At 38.3% G+C, this 15,914-nt stretch overlaps 1 protein-coding gene and 1 long non-coding RNA gene across 4 annotated transcripts in view; one reads left to right on the forward strand and one right to left on the reverse strand.

Moving 5' to 3' along the window:
• The window catches only part of LOC131075791 (flavin-containing monooxygenase FMO GS-OX-like 8), a 97,300-nt gene that overhangs the window by 32,415 nt on the left and 48,971 nt on the right, over positions 1 to 15,914 (forward strand). The gene's annotated exons all lie outside the window — the stretch shown is intronic.
• The window catches only part of LOC131075792 (uncharacterized), a 28,388-nt gene continuing 23,739 nt past the window's right edge, over positions 11,266 to 15,914 (reverse strand). Inside the window, exon 3 of the long non-coding RNA XR_009113257.1 lies at positions 11,266 to 12,164. This is a non-coding gene — a long non-coding RNA (uncharacterized LOC131075792). The remainder of the gene's footprint in view (positions 12,165 to 15,914) is intronic.

Below are 15,914 nucleotides of genomic sequence, written 5' to 3' on the forward strand. Positions count from 1 at the left end.
TGTCTGAGTGACGCTGTCAAATACACTAAGTATGAATTCATGTAGAAAGTCATGGTGGAAGGGACTGCTGCAAGTTGCTCACACAAAGCATCGTTGATAATCTCTCCCCATGATATATGATAGGATTGCCTTATGAACATGGTAAATTGATACGTCCAGGGTTCAAAAACATTGGAGTGTTCAAGACCCATCATCTTGCTGAGGAGAGTTATGATGTCTCCAATTTCCCACTTGAAGTCACATTGGTACAACTTAGCCCATCTTGAGAAGGCGGCTCATGGCTCATGAATCCACCTGTTAATATGACGTTTGCAGTCCTTTTCCCTTTTGACATAGTACTCAGCTGCACTATCTTTGGAAATCTCCATATAAACAGGTGCTGGTGGTATTCTGAAGACTTTTTCAATTGTATCTGCGTCAAGGCGGATTATTGCTTCACCATCATCATTTTTAATGGTTCTCGTCTCCTTGACAAAGCCATGGGCGCAAGTGAGAACAAATTCAGGTTCTAGGGCAGCCACTGGAAAAGAAGATGCGTGATGGATATGGCTGTCCAACAGCCACTGCATATTGCTATCCTGCGGATCCTCTACCCTCTTGACAAATTCTGACATGTCCACATGCCCTATCTTTGTATCTTTTATGCGATCCAAAGGAGAAGAGACTTGCGAAGGTGAAACTTCATTTTGATACTTGTCATATTTATACTTCATCTTCTTTGGAATTGGAGATGACGGCAAATCTGACATTGAAGGACAACTTGGTATACTGCGATGAAGACTTAAAAGTGTTAAAGCAACATCATAATCAGCCGCAACCATCATTTTTCCTCCTTCAAATGGGAAGAACTCCAACCGTTGCACTTCACGTTTTTGTGAGAGAAAAAGGGGAAATAAATGGGAAATGCTAGGAATCTTGACTCTGACCAATTTCGGATCTTGGGGAAAATTTTACAAGTATACAAGTTTGGGAAGAATGTACATGCAATCGGATTTTTAAAACCCGAATGCAAGTATACTTGTAAAATGGAAAATGGAGAAATGAGTGAAAAATGAGAATTAGACTTGCGAGAAATGACGTGAACGGGAAGTACGGATATAAGCGATATGGATGGATAAAAATGGAAAGATTTTGGGAATGACACTTTCATGAAAATGACAAGAACTTTGAACATGCAATCTGGTTCTAAAAACCCGATTTTGGAAGGATGGGTATTTTTCATCTTTGCAACTTAGAATTTCAACAAAAGATGGTTAAATTTTTTTAACCGTAAGGGAAGAACAATGATTTTCATCCAACTTGTAATCGGGATTTAAAATCCCGAATACAAGTAAAGAGGGAAAATGGGGAAGAACAATACAATTCAAAAATTGCTTTTCAAAGGGAAAAATCTCTCTCACAAAACCGATTTTTGGGGCAAAATAAATATATACACAAATTTACAGCAAGAAAGGAAAAACAAGAAAACAAGAAAACAAGAAAATGAAACAAAGAAAGGAAAGAAATCATACCTTGCTTCAAACTAAAAATGCCTCATCAAAAGATGATTAGTTTTTTAAAGAAGAAAGGATAGCTCTTAAATAGAGATTAACCGCATTCCAAAACCCTAGCCACATTTTTACTAAAATGCCATAAGAGAAAAAACGTGGCACCAAATGCAAATAAAATGGCCCAAGAAGTGGTCAAATCTCCTTCCAACTTCAACGCCTTAGCATAGCAAGCAAAAACGACTTAGGAGGTTGGAGATCTGTGGCAACTTGGGAGAGAAAATCGCGGTTTTGGCAACAACATGTTTGCTTACTCAACACCAAAAAACCAGCAATCATACATCTCAAATGGCGCGATATGTGTTTGCAAATGCATGAGAATAGGGAAGAATCTCAAACGCCTTCTATCTCCCAAAAAATCTCCACAAAAAGTGCTTCAAATTTCCAATAAAATTGCCTTCCTTTGGCTGGTCGGGTTTTTGGAAAAGAAATGCAAGTTTAATTTTACATGCAATAGAGACAATCGGGTTTTATTTCCCATATAGCAAGTTTTAATTGTCACTTTATCCTCAACAAGGCAAAATCGGGTTTTAGAAATGAAATTACAAGTTCAAAATTCCTCAATTTGCACTTTATGGAGAAAATCGGGCTTTTTGGGCAAAATAGCAAGTTTAAAATGTCACTTTATCCTCAACAAGGAAAAATCGGGTTTTAGAAATGAAATTACAAGTTCAAAATTCCTCAATTTGCACTCTATGGAGAAAATCGGGTTTTTTGGGCAAAATAGCAAGTTTAAAATGTCACTTTATTACATTTCTAGGCAAAATCGGGTTTTGGAGAGAGATGTGCAAGTTACAAATTACTTGTAAAGGGAAAATAAAAACCCTACAACAAGTTTTAATAACTTGCACATATGTAACAGGGGTTTAAAATCCCTATTACAATCAAAAGACATTAAAATAGGGGTTTTAGAAAAGAATTACAAGTTATTTATAAATATGCAATTTAAAATTAACTTGTAACTTATCCAAAAAATCCCTATCATAACTTAAAAAGCCAAAAGGCATCAAGGGGGAAATAAAAGGTAAGTTACAAGTTCTTTTTTCAATAAAGTGCACTTGTAATTAGCCAAAAATTTCCCTACAAAGACCAAAACAAAAGAAATCATTAAAACTTGCAATTCAAGGAAAATTTCCCACCTACAGTCAGGGAGAAAAAACCGGAAATTGAAGGAAAGACATAGCAAACGAACCCAGAATGCGATGAAATTTGAAACGTGGTTCGAGGATGGACTGAGGATTAAGCCAGTCCAAGGATTAGGTGAAATTCTGGCTCAGGAAGCATTCCATAGAGTAAAATTTTCATTTTTTGACAATTTCTTTTATGTAATGGTCCTTCATTTTTTAAAACAAAAATGAGGACAACAAAACCCTAATTAGGGTTTGTTACAACAAACTCTCCTTAGCCAATGAGAAAATTACATTCAGTGAATGTGTACCAATAGATATCAAGGATAGTTACATCAGAGTTCGTGCATCCATGTATGAACTAGGTGCGTTGCATCTAGACATGCTGATGTGTACCTTTCTGATTGGTGGAGTAGCGACTGGGACGATGACTAGGATTCCACCTTTATCTTGCACTTCGTAGTCTTGATTTGATTCATTATCATGAAGGGATGTTGAGAGATATCTCTTGATACTCAACATTATCCAGTTTGCTTCAAGTGATGATGATTGTAATGTCCCCTTTTCTAGGTGACATGAGATGAGCAGGGGTTGACCTACCATTCGAGTTCCCGTAGGTCAATGACATGTTTAGGGGATTCATTCTGAGGGTCATGGAGCTTTGCAAGGGCTCTGTGAGCCATTTTGGACCTTTTGACGATAGTTCCTATTTTTTAGGGAGAACTGGCAGTTGACTGAATGACCACCTGGGGGACCAAGGAGTAGAGCAGGATCCTTTTGAGCAGTTATAGGTGTTTGGAGAGAGGTTCCTATTTTTTAGGGCGTTTCCCTACTTTTTAGGAGGTTGTGGCAGTTTCCATATTTGAGGTTCCACGGGACCATACCATGGTTTCAGTTTCAGGAAGATTGGGTGTGTTTCCTAGTTTCTAGGAGTATACCTAGATTTTAGGGATGGGACTGCCAGTTGGCCTATCTTGTTCGGCATCAGTCACAGACAGGTGACGAAGTCAGATTCATGTTTGGTTGGTTATTTTGGGCTATTATTGGATCTATGGAAATATTTTAATATATTTAAATATTTCCTAAGCGATTAAATAAATTAAAATAAGGCTATGTATATAGCCATTTCGGAGTAATAAGGGGTTTTTGGCTTCATTTGGTTTGATATGCCTATGTGTTATAGCTCGTTGGAAAGTTCTTGAACTTTGCTACATGATTCTCACCTCCTAGAGTCTTTTTGGATGCTTGAAGCTATTTATTCACAATAAAGTGATATTTTTCTATAGTTTGACGCCATAATTAGGAAAGTGTCACTTTAATTATAAAGCGCAAGCTTTATTATTCTTTAGGGTTCGACTTGCAAAGGGAAAGGAGTTATAAGGAGATGAAAACCTAATTAATAGCATCTTTGATCATTTTGAAACTTGCGAGTTTGGGAATTGCTCTGGAAGAGTGATTTTGGTCTGGGACGTAAACCCTAGGTCTGAACTTGCTGGGACGTAGCCCTTAGCAGGAGTTGACAGTGGATTTATCCAGGATTGCACAGAGATTGTCAGAGGTAGAAGACACATCTTCTTGGCCTGAAGATTCAGCGTGCATATTGGGGGTTTCAATAGGGCGGCTGGTCTATTTCAGCTGGCATGTGATTTGCAGCAGCTTCCACGCCTTGTTTGTATGTTGGTTTGAAGGGTTGTATTCAACTTATTTGGTCTTCCTTGTTCGTTGCCAGTAACATTCCTCCATCTGGCATCAATCCAGATTGAGAACAACTCCAAATAAATGTATGGATTCTTGCTGAATACAAAACTAGGTTATTTGCCTGGAATGATTTGCAGCATTTTCAGATTGCTTAAGTGTTCTTACATATGAACATTGTTTACTGTTTTATTTACAGTTGCTGCTATTTATCAATTACTTTACTTATAACATCAAAACCCAAAAAGAAACAATCCCTTTCTGCAACTTCTGTCTATTCTAAAAGATCACCGGAAAATTACAAAAATATAGTATGTTTAATTAAGAATTTACAGCAGCAACAGCAAAAGGATCCATTTGGGATCTTTCAATGATGATGAGAAGCAAACTTTGATTAACTCTTTTGAAACTATCTGCTTCTTCAATCATGCTCGATGTGGGTCTTGTGATGACTTTGGTTGGTTTTCTCTTGCTCATGATGTACTTTGAGTGGATGATGCACTTGGTTGAATGTAGCTCTTCAATGTACTGAATTTGGTTCTTGGATTCCCGAAGGGAATTCAAGATTGTCAAACATTCTTCCATCATGTAGGTTATCCTTCCTTTATGCTCTAGTGCCTTGAGGTAGTTGAGTGGATTCTTCCTTGCATCCTTTGATCTCTTCATGTCATCATGGTGTGGTGGGAATCTTTGAATATCTTGAGATCTTCCCTTGCTTGATGTTCTTGTGTTTGTTGATGAAGCTTCTTGAAGGCATCTTCCTTGTATCTTGACCTTGGTGCTGAAATTCTCTCCTTGAGATCCTTATTCCGATCTTCCTTCAACCTGGCCCATTTGATCTCCTTCCTTACCTCTTGCAAAACGAACAATTGCACATCAAATACACATGATATACAACTTTAATCTTTGATTTCTAATGATTTCTTTCTAAATCTGATCAAAGGACTGAGAATAATCAATGAATTCACTGTGTGGAAAGAAAACTTAATGTCCTAGGGCAAATCTGGGCTGCCTTAATGATCAAATTTACTGATTGATATGTCTCCCAGCTGAGTACAATTCACTCCCTCTTGATTAATTCAGATTCTTCATGGTAAATTCGCCTTCCTAAAACATCAGATCTGTATCTTTAATGCTCGAATTTATCTTCTTTGATTACCAGGTCTGCACTTTCAATGTGCAATTTCGTCCTTGCTGGAGCAATTCGCCTATATTCTGATGAAATTCGCCTATGTCTTGACAAAATTTGATGCCTAGCTGAAGAAGTTCGCTAAATCTGCTCCCAAATTCGCACTTGGATAAAAGAAAATGTTTGAGTTGATAATTAAAATGAATATTCTAACTTCTCCTTTATAGGCGCTTAGGGTAAAGGTCATGTCTTTTGGGGTGCAAGGCCGACTTGATTTAGAAAACAAAAATAAGTTGTCTTCCTTGATGCTGGCCGACTTAATAGATCAGACTTCTTCTTCTTAGCAATTCCAATTTTGAATTGATCTGGGTGCCAAAATGTTTGCCTTTGATGAATTTCGCTTTGGGTCCTTTGCAAGGTACACACATGATACGCTCTATGTCCTTTGGAAGGACAAGGTCAAGGTAATCAGTTCGCTCTATGTCCTTTTGTAATGTTCCCTTGCCAATGTACGGAAATATGGGGAGCGTGTGGGTGTGACCGTACGGTGAAGGTGACGGCATACGGTGGAGGAATGGCGTATGGTGGAGGTATGGCGTACGGTGGGAGGTAAGGCGTACGGTGGGAGGTAATGCGTACGGTGGAGGAATGGCGTACGATGAATGTATGGTAGGCGTACAATGGGCGTACGGTGGAGGAAATGCGTACGGTGGGAGGTAAGCTCCAGTGAATGTGCGGTGAAGGGTTGATCTTCCGTAAGCAATAAATTCTGAATGTATCGGATTAACAAATATGCAACTGGAGTGATAAACAAGGATGAGATTCAAGATTTGCCAAATCCGGAACGAGTACAAATAAACAGAATAGGGTGAAGGGTGAATCTCACCGAAACTGCAAATACCAAATAGGGAGGGTCTTTCACCTCCGAAATGGTGGATACCAGAACTCCAACAGGAATTCGCACAGGAGAGAACAAAATATCACAATTCGCATACCTACAACAATGACTAATTTGGCCATATATATGGGCTCCAGGAAGTTTCCCGAAGGGTTACAAACGGGCCGACTAACTAATTAATTAAAGGGGCCCGAAATATATTATGAAGTACGGGGCCATACAATAAATTATTTAAATGGACTATTTAATTATATCGGGGACATTACACCTTTGCAAGGACAGGACCTAAATCAAAATTCGCTCTTCGTCCTTAGGAAAGACGAGACCTATAATGAAAATTCTCTCTTCGTCCTCTCCAAGGACAAGGTCAAGATAAAGAAGTTCGCTCTATGTCCTTTGGAAGGACATGATCTTGGTAAACAAAATTATCGTTTTTGATCTTCACTTGGACAAATTCGTTTTTGATCATTACTTGGACAAATTCGTTCTTGATCTTTACTTGGTACATCATTCGAAGAGGAGTTCGCTCTGGACCCTTAGCAAGGTACGCCACTTGGAGGTGAAATTCGCTCTATGTCCTTTGGAAGGACAAGGTCAAGATAGGAAGTTCGCTCCACATCCCTTGGCAAGGACAAGGTCAAGATAGAAAGTTCACTCCACGTCCCTTGGCAAGGACAAGGTCAAGATAGAAAGTTCGCTCCACGTCCTTTGGAAGGACATGACCTTGAAGATAAAAATCACTCTTGGGCCGCGGCAAGGACAAGACTTGATAATCGCTCTTGGACCTCTCCAAGGAGAAGACTTGATAAAAAATTTCTCTCTATGTCCTTCGGAAGGTACAAGACTTACTAGGAGAGTTTGATCTCAAATCTCAACAAGGTACATGCTTGAACAAATTCGCCCTTGATCCTTAGCAAGGTACTCAACTTAGCAAATTTCGTTCTGGACCCTTAGGAAGGTACGGGAGTCTATGTCCTTAGTAAGGTACGGGGTCAAGGTACTTAGGCAAATTCCGCTCCAGTGAGGGAGCAAGGTGCACATCCTTAGGAAAGATTCTTGACTTAGTCCTTTCACCTGACTTTGCTCAGTTTGTTCAATCCTCAATTCTTTCACCCATAAATCATTCTTGCAACATGCTTGATGACTTACCTCACTCTACTCAGGAGACCAACCTGACATGATGACCGTCTAGCTACTTGAGAAACTCTATCCCTCAATGCAAAGATTAATAGCAAAGACTCTAACACAACCTAGGACCAAACAGACCAACCTAGAAAGCAAAAAAATGGGGGTCCCCATTTGCAATGGGGCGATGTGTGTGACTGTGAATACCTCACAACAAACCCAAGTTCATTCTGGTAGCATAACAATATCATGCATCAATATATGCAAAAATAAGCCCCAACACCTCCTTTTGGGTGGAATTTGCAATTTAAAAATTGTATAATCCATCTTCACCTCAAAAGACCTTTTTGAAACGTGAAATATCATTTCATGTGCGAGAACCCCCTTTTCTCTCCTAGATGTCCACTTTTGGGGGACATAAACATCTTTAAAAAAATATAACACTTACGTAAAAACTTTATTAATTCAACATTAGACACTTAAATGCATATTTAAACTATTTCACTTGAGTTGTAGTAAGTATATCACGATATCGGAATCCAACTCTGACCACACCATGATGAAACTAAAGTAGTAGGATAAATATTGGAGCCCCAACAGGGCGACTTACTAAAAATAGATGTTGTCTCCAAGAAGTTTGGAGAACACCTCTGTAGACGTATAAAAATTCCCGCATACAACCTCAAATGTTAGAAAACACATTTGAAAGTGTCCTCAAAATTCTAATTGCCAGTTGGGCTCACTGCCAAAAATAGTAACCAAGAAAGATGAACTAGTGCTCCCAAGAACATTTGATTCCCCTTTTCCCTACCAATTAGCATACGAGAACTCAAGAAATAGGCTAACTATCACCAAATTGACTAGGCTTGAGAAATGGAAATTACAAATGTGTATAGGTATGGATAAGATGGGGTGTGGGAGAATGTTTAAATAGGAATGAGTAGCAGTATGAGGGAATGAGCTCAACTTCACACAAGATTGCATCATTTGTTGATATGTAATTGCATTAAATCATTACCTCAAAAGAGTTACATAACTAAATTGCAATAGGAATGGATATGCAAATCTTACCATTATATTTTTCCCCTAGTTTGAGGTGCATGTGAATCCTAAAGTGATTGTATATCTCAAAGTATGTAAACACTCACAAACATGCATGTCAAGTAAATTTTCAAACATAAAAAATATATCAAGGTTCATATAAGCAATAGATCTTGCTAGCTCTCAGTGTGCAAGTCCATCCTTTGACATGTGTGCTCAATGTCATCTACAAAGTAGAGGAAAAATGTATAATGAGTAACGTCTATCACACAAGTAAAGACAAAAACAATTGTAGGATGAATTCTACTATTACCCATCATGAAAGAAATAGGAAAGAGAGTAGGTTTAGTGTTAGAACCAAAATTGGTACCCTTACAAAACTTTACATTTCATGTTAGATTTATAGTTAGTATCCCCATCATATTAGTCGATTAGTTAAGCAATCCTTCTATCACATTGTCAACTTATCAAGTTAAGCCTAGGTTGTCTACTAGCCATGCTTGCAAATTATTCAAGGTTAAGGAATGGCAAACTATAATGAGTCAAGCGTTTGATGGTTGAAGGCTCTAGTGTGAAATATAACACAATACATTGACAAAGTTCGAAAGGCAAGAACAATTGGATGAAATGATTGACAAAGTCTCTTCATTGCTCTTTTCAATAAAAGCAAATGTGAATGATAGTGCAAGAAGAGAATAGCAAATCAATGGCAGATAAGGTATAATGGTGCAATAAGGAAACAAATGCAATTTTCCAAATGGTTAAACCACACTTTAATGGCAGCTCAACCAGCAAGAAATTATGCCAAGGTTGGTGTAGGCCAAGAGAAATTCTACCAAGGAAGAAATAAAGTTAAGGACTTTGGCATAACTAGTCCTAAAAACTCCACCAATTGGTGGCTCAATCATCTTAAAGCTGCACCCAACTGAGTACATTTGAAGAACATAAGTATGGCACTCATTATTGGAGTTACTTGCTAGGCAGATTATCATGCCAAATAGGGCAGCAAGTTAAGAAAATATTGCCAAAGAAGGAACACTTGAAAATTGCAAACAAAATCATATTTTGGCAATGGCAATACCATTAGATAATCATGACATGATAATGGATAGAATAATATAAAATCTGTGACTATTTAATTGGTGAAGAATTAAGGAAATCATGCCAAGTTAAAAATAGAGACAAAATTGCGTTTTTTGCTTTGTGTTGTCATCCCAAATCTAGATAAACAAGGTGACAATGAAAAGTTCAATTCATGATTAGGTAAGAGGTAGCATGAAGTGAAATTGCAACCAAGCAATAAAATAATAAAAACAAAGTGAAAGTATGGCTGAGCAAGTGGTGACACATTTCCAAAGTTGTGAATCAGCAAATACTTATAAAGTCATGCTCTACTCAGTGATTTAGAACATTAAAAGGTTTGCAATTTTTACTTTACATTACCATAAAAAATGTGCAACTAGAAAAGTTAACTGGCTATAATGTCCCTTTTTGATATTTTTATACCCCCATATTTTTTATTTTTTTTGCCTATTGCAATATAGGACATAAACCCAAATTGAATAGTGACAATACCATACCAATATTTAATACTAGGCCTTCTTAGGTGGTGACACCACTCCAAAGTTGTAAGAGACCCGTAGTCTTTATAGTTTCTCCTTTATTTTGTTGGCATATCATACATTCAGCCACAAATTTTTGGACATTCACTTTAATACATTTTGAAAGAGAATCTTTCTTTATATGATGATAGATATGAGAAAATCTTCCATAGTCTCTTGTTAGGCCCCAAAGTCTCCTCAAACCTTTAATATTTGTAGGTTTTAGTAACTCTTTTACTGCTGCAATCTTCTTAGGATCCATCTTAACACCTTTTGTCAGGTGACACCACATTACGTAAGTATTGTACTTGTTTCACCCTAATGACATATTTGGATTGTTTACCTAGGATTTATTATCTTCCAATTCATTAACAATAGTGTTGCTGTGTGTTTACGCACTTCATACACAGAATAAAATACCAAGTATTTTATCCTCTTGAACAAAATCATCTCGAATGCTAAGCTATGTGATCATACAAGGTGACTACAAGATTTCTACTATTAGGTCTTGACGTATGGATAACTCAATGGTTTAATGTGATATTGCTGGAATCACAAGGGGACTTACGTTTTGCATGAATGATTGTTTGAATGTGGCTGGAATGTGGAAATTCACTTGATTTGAAAAAAAATACAAAAGGGATTGAGGGTCTAGAGAGATCTAATCTCCTCCTAAGATCAATGATAGCACTCATTCATCCTAGGATGGACACATTCCTTAAAGTGAGCTTTGTTTTGCCATGTTGCCAACAACCACACAAAACCGATGCAATCTTCCAAGGAAATGAAAGGTTTTCAAATCATGAACATTCATCCAAATACCCAATACACTTGTGCAACTTGAATAAACATATCCACAATTGGACTTAGCACATTTTGAGGTTCGGGCTAACTATGCATTGTAATTGAAAATCATCCAACCACAAATAGTATGAACCAAGGAATTATCAACATCCACACATTACTCCATCACAATCAATGAATTTCATCTAACATGAGGATATAACAAGAAACCATACAATATGCAAAAGAAACACCACCATTCACCATAAATTCAATGAAAATCATGTTTATTTACATGCTTGGCAACAATCTCTGCCTTCTCCTCCTACTCTACTTCTACTTCTACTTCTAACTGCTTATGCTATCAACTATTGACCTTTACAAATGAGGAGATCAAGCCTTTTATAGACTTCCCTTTACAAATGAATGGCCGAGATTACATGAGAAACCCTAATCAGGGTTAGTTACAACTAACTTTGCATTACATTTAATGCTTGACCAATGACAAAATTACATTTTTGGACACATGTCCCTCCTTGAACTTTTACCAATAGGAAATGAGGTTAGGTAAGACAAACAATATTTGATGAAGTGATGTGTCACTTGCTCTACTCTTGGATGCATTAGGTTCAATGTATCTAGACGTGTTGACCTTGATTGATGAGTGAAGGTGAGTTGTCACCACCTCAGCTTACACTTTGTATATTATCACAAAGAAGAGTCTGTGATTCAGGCAATATATCTTGATACTCAACATTTCCAAGCCAGTGATGATGACCATATTGCTCAAGTCGACCCTCTAATCTTGTTTGATTCTTTTAACTTGTCTTGGTCACTTTCATAATTTCTCTTCCTTGTATGCTGAACTTTCATCTTGTACTTAACATTTGGGTATCTTCATGATGTACTAATCTTGGATCTTGGATTTCCAAAGGAAATTCATGATAATTGCAAAATTCCTCATCTTCATTGCAATATCGCGATGCTGATTTGCCTTTTCTATGCTAGTGAATCTTGACCCCTTCACCATCTTGTTGGGTCATGCATCCAGATGAGCTGCACCTCTTCAAGCTGCTGAAATGGCCTTCTTCATCATTACTCAATCATTCTGTGCACTGCCCTTGCACACCTGTATTTGTTGATGAAGCTCGCCTTGAATGTTCATCTTCTATCTTGATGTTGTTTGCAGCCTGCTCCTTCACTCTCTTTATCAGTCACCTTCAAAACAAACAAGAATGCTATCAAATACATTTTGATTTAATATATCTGATATTCCACTCTAAGTATTCTGATATCTGATTTTCATGTCTAATTTTAATCACTTCAAGTCTGATTTTTCCTTCTCTAAGATGTGAATTTAGGATTGGTTGACACTGACTCCTCTGATCTCCCTTTTGTTCAAAACTGAAATCAGAATGCTATAAACACAGATAAAAGAACTTAAGAAAACTGAAGAGAACAAGAACACAGCAAATTATCCTGGGAAAACCCTCCATCTGAGGGTGAAAAACCCAGCCACACCAAAATAAATTTTATTGAATGCTCAAAATAAGTACAAATCTGTCACACTTAGAAGACAGTCTTTTTCACAATGATTGATAATGCTTCAAATAGAAGCTGACTGTCAAAAAATGGCTTACAAAATAATGTAGAATATGATGCCAATAGAATGAATCTGCACACCTCAAAGAACACAGCTGAACATAGATAATAATCCCTGAAGATTAGAATAGATACATAGTCACATCATCCTTCTCCTGAGAATTTAACCAAAAGATCATCAAAACAGAATTTAAATCACACTCTATTTGACCCTCAGCATATGTATATATAGCCCACACAAAGACCCAATAGCATCCAAGAAGAAGAATACGGAAAGTGGAAGGCCAACCAACACCGACATACTTCATGAGCTATTGAAATTTTTGGCCAGCTAGACAAGGTCGGTGACAGCTATAAGGAAGTCGATACAAGGAAGATTAAACCGATACACTTTACAACTAAGTTACCGGTTCCGGTTCGGATTCGGGTTCGGATTCGGCCAAAAAAATTTTTTTTTGGGTACGGGTACGGGTTCGTCCGTACATATATATATATATATTTTAATTTTTTTTAATATATATATATATGTTCAAACTTCAAACATCAAAATTATATATGTAAAAATAAGATTAAAAAAATTGTTTTTTTATTGTTTTTAATTGCTTTCTAACCCGTGGGCCCCGTTTTTGGGAACCCACAGGCTTGGGTTCATCCGGGTCCTCTTGGGTTCACCCGGGTCCTCCTGGGTTCGCCCTGGGTCCCACCCGGGTCCTGCCCAGGTGGCTGGGTTCCCTGTGGGTCTTGCATGGCAGGACCCACAGGGAACCCAGCCGCCTGGGCAGGACCCGGGTGGGACCCAGAGCGAACCAGGCTGGGACCAGGACCGGGCACGGACCAGGACCAGGACCCAGCCAAGCAGGACCCACAGGGGCAGGACCCACAGGGAACCCAGCCGCCTGGGCAGGACCCGGGTGGGACCCAGAGTGAACCAGGCTGGGACCAGGACCGGGCACGGACCAGGACCAGGACCCAGCCAAAATAGGCAAGAACCGGTATCAGAGCTTTACAACTATAAAGAGGCAAACCAAAACCAAATGTAGAGCTCGAGAGTTTCATAAACCGGCATCATGATATCTACTGAAGTTACCATCTTTAACACCTTTCTCCTCTACACTTCGCCTCTAATCTACCTACACTCTGATAATGGCTCATATCTCCTTGGCCTGGAAATGAATGACTTGCCTTAAATGCAAGGTAATTAATGAGAAGATTGCTTCAAATCTGTCACTGAGGTCCGCTCCTCTGCTCAAACTCGCCCGATATCCAATGTAGAGATGAAAATAGGTCTGCACAATTCGCATCTGTAGCTGGTCTGTCAATTCACCTCAAAATGGGACGAATTTTCCTTAAGATCCCCAAGATTGCTGGTCTCTTTTGATTTGGTTTAATACACTTTGATCTACTGTTGAGTCGTTTCAAATTCTTTTGAACACAAATTTGCACTATTGAAATGATTTTCATCCAAAATTGTCCTCAAGCAGCCCTTAATTTTGTCTTCAATACAAAATTTTGCTCATCAATCTGCTTTGGAAATCTGATTCTCATGCTCAGATTCTCATTCCTCTGCTGTAACTCATTGTCTGATCTGCCTTCTATTCACTCGTTAAATTATTGAATTTGTTCTGAAATGAATGTTGTGACTCATTTTTATATCTTCCCTTTACACCCTTTCACATTCTTTCTTACTTCCTTACCATTCAGCCGACTAGGACCTTGATTTAATCTTTTTAAATGCATATTCGGGTTGACTGAATAATGTTTAATGTCTTTTCAAAAATTGAATTTTACTTGAAATTGGCTAACTTAGGCACTTATTCCCATTAGGTGGGTTTTAGGAGGGTTTATCAACAAGGCTGAGCGCACCCTTATTGTGTTCAAGGGCATATTTCAGGTCGGCCCTAATACATGTTTTGTGACATTTCACTATGTTCTAAGAGGGATTTTATTGCTTCACTCAATCAGGTCGGCCTGATGCAATCTTCTCCCTTGAATACATATAAATGTAAGGTGAATCAATCTTCATTCAACCCAATTCGCTCACCAACATTTTATTCTGCTCTTCCCTAAATGCGAATTAGGACCTGCCTGAAGATTATGATCTGATTTTAATATGATCTGCCCTTTAGGTCTGCTTGTGTGAATTCCCTTCTCTTTTCTGGCCGACCTATCACCTTACCTTATCCACATCCATCCACAATTTCGTGGATTTTCATTGGGTGTGGATATTTGTTGATCGTGGATTCTTGAGATTCATGGATTTTCATCACTCAAGGACAATTCGCTTGCCTTCATCCAATTCATTGATGCCTTGAACATTTCATGCTTTCATTGCTCACTTGATCAATGTTGTAGTCACCCTCATAAAATCATGGATTTTGCCAAGACATGGATTTTGGAGGGTCGTGGATTTTGGTGAGGTGTGGAATTTCATCACCCAAGGATAATTCACTTGCCTCTCCAAGTTATTGATTGCATTGATCACTTCATCACACTTAGTTGCTTGCTAGATCAAATATTATGATGTTGGAATCACCCTCATCAAGTCGTGGATTTTGCCAACTCAAGGACAATTTTTACAAGTGCGACCTCCACCTTGACTTTATCTTCATTTCACTTCACCATGTTCAAGATTGTTCATCAACACTTGAGGATGATGCAACTCACTCAATCAACACCTTCAATGACCCCCAATTGTGAATTTCTTGCACTCAATGACTAGTTGGAGTCATCATCACTAGGTCACGGATTTTGGTGAGTCATGGATAACTACTTCGACCTCATCAATTATTGATTTTACCAAATGTTCAGTAGCGTGTTCATAGGGTTGACTTGGTGTATTCCTTCCTTTCATCATCACTTAGACCTTGAATCACCTCACTTCCTAAGGGCATCCATTTGCTTGCTCAGCTGCATATCATACCTAAGACTCACCCTGACCTGGCCTAGAAGATGTACTATGAAGCATCATTCGGTGATCATCCTTGATTCACACCTATCACTTGAGCATGTTGGTTTGATGATGATTTTTGTAATGGATGACTTTATGTGTTGTCATTGATGGCACATATACACACACATATGTTCACATTGTCATAGTCATCTTACTTAAGACAAACCGGTACTACTCCTAAGTCTTAGTATTGCAAATCAGTATCATTTGTATAGAGAAGTCCAACCGGTTTGAAGGTGTCTAACCGGTATCATTTGTATAAAGAAGTCCAACCAGTTTGAAGGTGTCTAACCAGTATATGTAGACGACCGGTATATGCAGGAATGACAATTGGTTTTGGTCATTTTCACTGACACCAGTTTGGAGATACTGCGAAGATCAACAAGGAGGCAAATGGAGGACAATCGGTCTATGAG

This window comes from Cryptomeria japonica, chromosome 3 (genome assembly GCF_030272615.1).
Source record: "Cryptomeria japonica chromosome 3, Sugi_1.0, whole genome shotgun sequence".
Classification (NCBI taxonomy): domain Eukaryota; kingdom Viridiplantae; phylum Streptophyta; class Pinopsida; order Cupressales; family Cupressaceae; genus Cryptomeria; species Cryptomeria japonica.